The sequence below is a fragment of the Dermacentor andersoni genome, chromosome 11 (assembly GCF_023375885.2).
Source record: "Dermacentor andersoni chromosome 11, qqDerAnde1_hic_scaffold, whole genome shotgun sequence".
Lineage (NCBI taxonomy): Eukaryota > Metazoa > Arthropoda > Arachnida > Ixodida > Ixodidae > Dermacentor > Dermacentor andersoni.
Genome location: NC_092824.1, coordinates 39,258,655 through 39,264,654, shown reverse-complemented (window position 1 = coordinate 39,264,654; position 6,000 = coordinate 39,258,655).

The following is a 6,000-nucleotide window of genomic DNA, read 5'->3' as shown; positions in this document are numbered from 1 at the left end:
GAGCAATCTATCAAAAAGAACACTCAGCTGCCGACAACCCTATTAAATATAAACGCGCGCAGCCTTCTAAATAAGATTGACCACTTGGAAGCTACCCTTCTCGCCTTTAATCCAGATATTGTTGTGATTACTGAGACTTGGCTGCACTCTGGCGTTCAAGATCATGAAATCGTTCCCCCGGGCTATGTCATCATTCGCAAAGACAGGGAATCTAGGGGTGGGGGAGTGGCCTTGGTCTTAAAACGTGATCTACACTTTACGCAAATGCCTGAGATTCCTGGTGTAGAAGCCGTTTGGTGCAAAGTTCATATGAAATGTAAATCTGTTAATGTGGGCGCGGTCTACAGGCCACCAAATGCTGAAACTGTGTATTTGGATCTTCTGTTTGATTGCATGTATAAATATGTCTATGGCTCTATGATCACATTAGCTGGCGACTTTAATTGTCCGCTAGTTAACTGGAATACATTAAGCTCAACTGATGCAACAAGTAATGCCATGTATTGTATCCTATTCACTTTAGAACTTGTACAAATTGTTAGAGAGCCTACTCGTGCGCAAGGATCATTCAACTCTATACTAGACTTGGTGTTTGTTAGTAACTACATCAGAGTAGATGATTGTAAAGTTGAAGTTTCAAAAGGAATTTCTGACCATGAAACGGTACTGTGTACGCTGTTCTTGCCAAACTTGGGTCGCCAGCGCGGTCCGACGAAATATGTGCGCGCATTTAACAGAGCGAACGACGCGGCTGTTATGACGTATCTTATTCATGAATTTAATGATTTTTAATATTTGTATGTTCAGAGTATCATAACTGTTGACGCCTTGTGGGTACAATTTAAAGAGCACGTGATGCATTGCATCACAAATTTTATCCCTTCGAAAAAGAAGGCAACATGCAAGCACAATCCGTGGATTACTCGAGAAATAATCCACATGAAACGAAAAACTATTAGGTTAAGGCAACAAAATAGGCAACGACCAAACTTAGAACTAAAGGTAAACATAATTTCGCTAACAAAACAAATAAAGAATAAAGTACTCGAAGCTAGGAAAGGATTTTGTGGCACTACACTTAACAACTTCATTAAAAATTCGGCGGCTAAATTCTGGAGGTATTTAAACAGAAAGAATGTTACTGCTAGTTCGCCTACCCGTGGAAAGCAGCAAGCTGACTCATTTAACAATTACTTCCAGTCGATATTCGCCGCCGATAACGGTGCTTTAGGAACATTAGCGTGCTATAGTTATGAGTCTACACAACTTTCTGGCGCTCCGGTCATAAGTGTACCTGGGATTCTTTCTCTGTTGTTGAACCTTGATGAAAGAAATAGTTGTGGTCCTGACGGAATTCCAAACTGCTTTCTTAGGCGCTATGCCGAACCAATCAGTGAATACCTCTACCTCATATTTTCTAAGTCACTTCAGGACAGCTGTCTGCCCGCTTAATGGAAGGTAGCAAAAATTGTGCCCATTCACAAATCAGGCGAGGTAACGTCCCCGTCCAATTACCAGCCTATATCACTCACATGTACCTGTTGTAAAATTCTTGAGCACATCTTATTAAAATTTCTGAAATAACATTCTGAGACTAAAAACATCATTCACCAAAACCAGCATGGCGTCAGAGCAGGGTTGTCCACTGTTACCCAACTGGCAGAAATCTTTCATGACCTCGCAGAGGGAATCAATCATCAAAGCCAAACTGATGTAATTTTCCTTGATTACTCAAAGGCTTTTGATCGCGTGGCACATGCTAAACTGAATTTCAAGCTAAACAAAACACTTGGCGATGGTCCCGTTATGAGGTGGATAGCCAGCTACTTATCGGAACGCCGACAATATGTGCAATACAATGACCATGCTTCTGATATCGTTCCGGTCATTTCTGGCGTGCCGCAGGGCTCTGTGCTAGCACCATTTTTGTTCATAATATACATAAACGACATAACATACCACGTTGATGTGAAGGTGCGTCTCTTTGCGGATGGCTGCGTGCTATACCAAAAAATAAACACTCATGCAGACCAAATAAGGTTAAACACAGCTTTGGGCAACGTCATAAAGTGGTGCAATACATGGCAAATGGCAATCAATATGGAAAAAACTGTAGTGATGGCTGTCACAAATAAGAAAACAAAACTTAATTTCCCTTACGGTACTGGCAACGGCGCTCTCAGAACAGTAACTGAAAAGAAATACCTTGGTGTGATTATCTCTGATAATCTCAGCTCTAAAACCCAAGTACAAAACATTACCAAAAAAGCAATGAACAGTTTATACTTTCTTCAGATACCAAGTTACTCGCATATAAAAACCTTGTCCGTCTAATCTTAGAATATGCAAGCGTCGTCTGGTTTCCATATATGCAAAAAGATGTACACATGCTCGAATCAGTTCAACGAAAAGCTGTTCGTTTTATCTACCATAGATACCGGCGCACTGATTCTCCCACAGAGCTGCTTTCCTACGCAAGCCTAGCCATCTTATCAAGCCGCGTCACGCTCCATAGACTCAAGTTTCTTTATCAATTAATTCATAACGCATTTAACATGGATCCTGCTACTTACATTAGCTTTAATCGTTCTAGAGAAACACGTCACAAGCATGACTTTACGAATAATGAATACTCTTGTGCTAACAACACATATTACTTTTCCTTCTTCCCTCGAGCCACAAGAGAATGGAACGGCCTAGATAAATCTATAACTGCGCAGGATTCCTTGAAAAAGTTCGCTGAGCTCGCAGCCTCGTCAGTCTTGTCAACAATCCAGACCTGATGATCATGTTCAGACGGTATTGATGTTGTGTTGTTGCCCACTCGGTGTGTAACTGGCGTATTACTGTACTGTACTGTATACTGCTTGTATTGTTGCCCGCTTGATGTGTAACTGGCGTATTACTGTACTGTACTGTATACTGTATTCCTGAAGCTTGCTGATAAATCCACTCCTGTAACAGTCCCAGTGGGACTAACAGTATGTTAAATAAAAAAAACAGCATCTCCGCCGGGGAAGGGCGATGCTGACCCGTAGGGGCCAGCAGCCAAAGTGCGAGGGATTGGCATTTCAGCAGCGGAATTTGCCTCCGATGCGAAGAGCCCTTTAGTCGTAGCACGTGGATTCACTGGAGTCCCTCAGCAGGCCTTGTAGTATTCTCGTGCCTTTTCTCCGTGGGCCGGACTGGTGGAGCTGCACTTTCAAACCGGTCTTCAAACCTTTTCGTCGCCTGCGAATAGTGCCAGACCTACAACAACAAGGCAAGCAAGCACAAGGCCCTCCTCCCCCGAGACGCACTAGGCTTTCCAAGAAAATGCGGGGGGGGGGGGGGGGGAGATATTGAGCACTGACCAAATGTTTTTTTTTTTCCTTTTTCAACAACTGGTCGGCGCTCTATATTTCCCACCATAAATATTCCCGACTATACGGCCTCCCATTGAACCCTGGATATATAAAACAAACTCGCTACTGATTTTTGATCCCTTTCGCGCATGCTCTCCCCTAAAACACAAACCTAGCCATTTCCTAAAAGCTTCAAGAATTGATTAACAAACTCCTCTAACAATCAACTACAATCACGCGATAATGAAAACGTATGAAAAAATACAAACACAAAAATTACAACAGAACCAGACTGTACAAGAGGCTTTCGCTACTCTAGGGGTGACTACCATACCATCTGTGTTCCCATTAGGTTTCTTTCTAATAAAGCAACGGTTCCAACGCCACTGTAAATCGTGTAATACGGAATGGATAGGCCGAAGTTTTTGAAAGAATCGGGATCCTCTCCTGGTAACGTGTATCGCGCCTTCAAACTCCACCTTTCCGAGCTAACAATTCGCCACAAAAAAAGAAAGCAAAGGCTTTTTTTTTTTTTTAGCCAGGAAACTCGTTGCTACGATCGGAAATGGTCAGAGGAATAAATGTCGCGCATTGAGTTGCTCATAAGGTCAATGCAACCAGCCTGTACCAGCGCCTCTAATGCGAAAGGTACTCAGCTCTGCTGGGCGCTTCAACTCTTAATTAAACTACTTGATAAAGTAACATTCAAACGCGAAAAAACAAAGCTACACTCGATCTGCGTGCAAAAAAAAACTTTGAACAAAGTATTTTGCACGATGTGGCAGTCGGGCATGGCATGACTGTCCCAACGTGGGAGTGGCCCGCAGCGCGCTGAGTCACGTACCTCAGGACTTTCATTAAAGCTTTGCATTCATCCATCCTTCTCCAAACGCGTTTCGTCAAAGGAAATTTTATACAGCGGTAGGCGATATAGGCTCTACACTCTAAGCATTAAATAATAAACTTAAGTCTGCCTCTGCAAACATACAATCTCCATTCTTACCTACAAAGTCATCGCTACCACTAGCCACCCCTATCGCAAAACCTGCTTCTCTTTCATTCGTGCAACTGGCTCGTACAACAAAGCAAGGAAACTCACAGACTAACACGAAAGTTTTGAATTTAAAAGCACTGCATTTCAATTAACTTACAAGAAAGGCATCATGTTCTACTTAAAAACAAGAAACTGATGGGTGCGTGTACCTGATTTGTCAATTGCTTCTTAATGCGCACTCGATGGGGTTGCAGTCCGAAAGCCTTTGCACTTCGCCGAGCACAGCGAAAGGCGCCACCTGCCACTTTGTGTCCCCACAGCTTGTTTTCGTGCGCCTGTAGGGGAAGCCTAAACGCGGGAATATCCATTCTCCCATTGTCCTCGCTCTCGCGTCGCATTCCATTTCAAGGGCTGTTCGACTGGCCCGGTTTGTACGCGCGCGTCTCAAAGAGGTTGAGCATTTCAGCCGCATTCTTCATCGCTGACACACGCCCTGTTCTGTGCCAATCAGCTCTTGGTGACGGCTTCATTTTCTTAAGCGCCACAGTAAACCCTTTTCCGTTCTGCGCGATGGCCTCTTGCCTTGTTGTTGGCGCTGCGGTGTGGCATTTTTCTCTAGTTTTCGCTGCACCGAATACTCGGCTCTGTTTACCTCACGGCGCTGCCTGAAAACACTTTTCCTTGCCACACGGTCTTGTATAGCGCACCTTATACCCCCGAGCGTTGGTTTCCTGTTCTGCTCGTCCACCATGGCAATCCGCTCTACTTTTGACGATGCCGCGACGTCTATGCTCTTTACGTTTGACACTGCCGAAGAGCCACTCAAGTGCCGACGCACGAAGGTTGTATCGAGCTCCACACTGACCAAACTGGGGTTGCTGGAACAAGCGTCGTCACCACAAGGATCGACCTCCGGGATGGCCAGTGACTCGGTTTCGTTGGACGCCTCAATTGCGCACTCTCCTAAGCTCGAGCCCATATCAATCTCCGGTACCCTGTGCTGGCAAGCCAATTTACCTGTTCTAACGCTGAAAACACCTTGCTTAGCCAAGCCCTCCCGGGCAGCACTGTTGGAACCTCCAATCGTCGCGTCCTTACTTTGCTCGGTGACCTACCTGGGTCTACTTTAGACGTCTCCGGCATTTCACCCATATACAGAGACACCGTCCAGAGACACATATACAGAGACACAGAGCCTCGTCCCCTCCATTCACCGACGCGACACCAGCCACGGCTTGTCGCTCAGTTGCTTTAGGAAAAGGAACTCTCTGTTGCCCCTTTTGACTCTTCCGCTTATTTTCAACCAGAATACCGATACGCCAGAATAAAGCTCTCATAGCTGCGTCATAATTCCACAAGACATCATCAGAAAGCCAGGACAAGACTGCGGAAACGTTATCGGGAAACACGCCATACAGCTCATGGGACCATTTCTTAAGGTCAAGTTCAACTGCTGCGCAATTGTTCTCGAAAAGGGCAAGAAAAATTGTAATGTTTTTGCCGACTTTGAATAAGCCAAGCCTAGACTTTAACTGTTCCACTCTCACATTCTGGATTTCTTTCGAATTTCTTCCATCCGAATGCTGTTTTTATGCCTTCTTTTCCCGCTTTCTCTCGCCGGGGAAATTCAATTTGTGTTCCCATTCACTTTCGTGCTCTTCC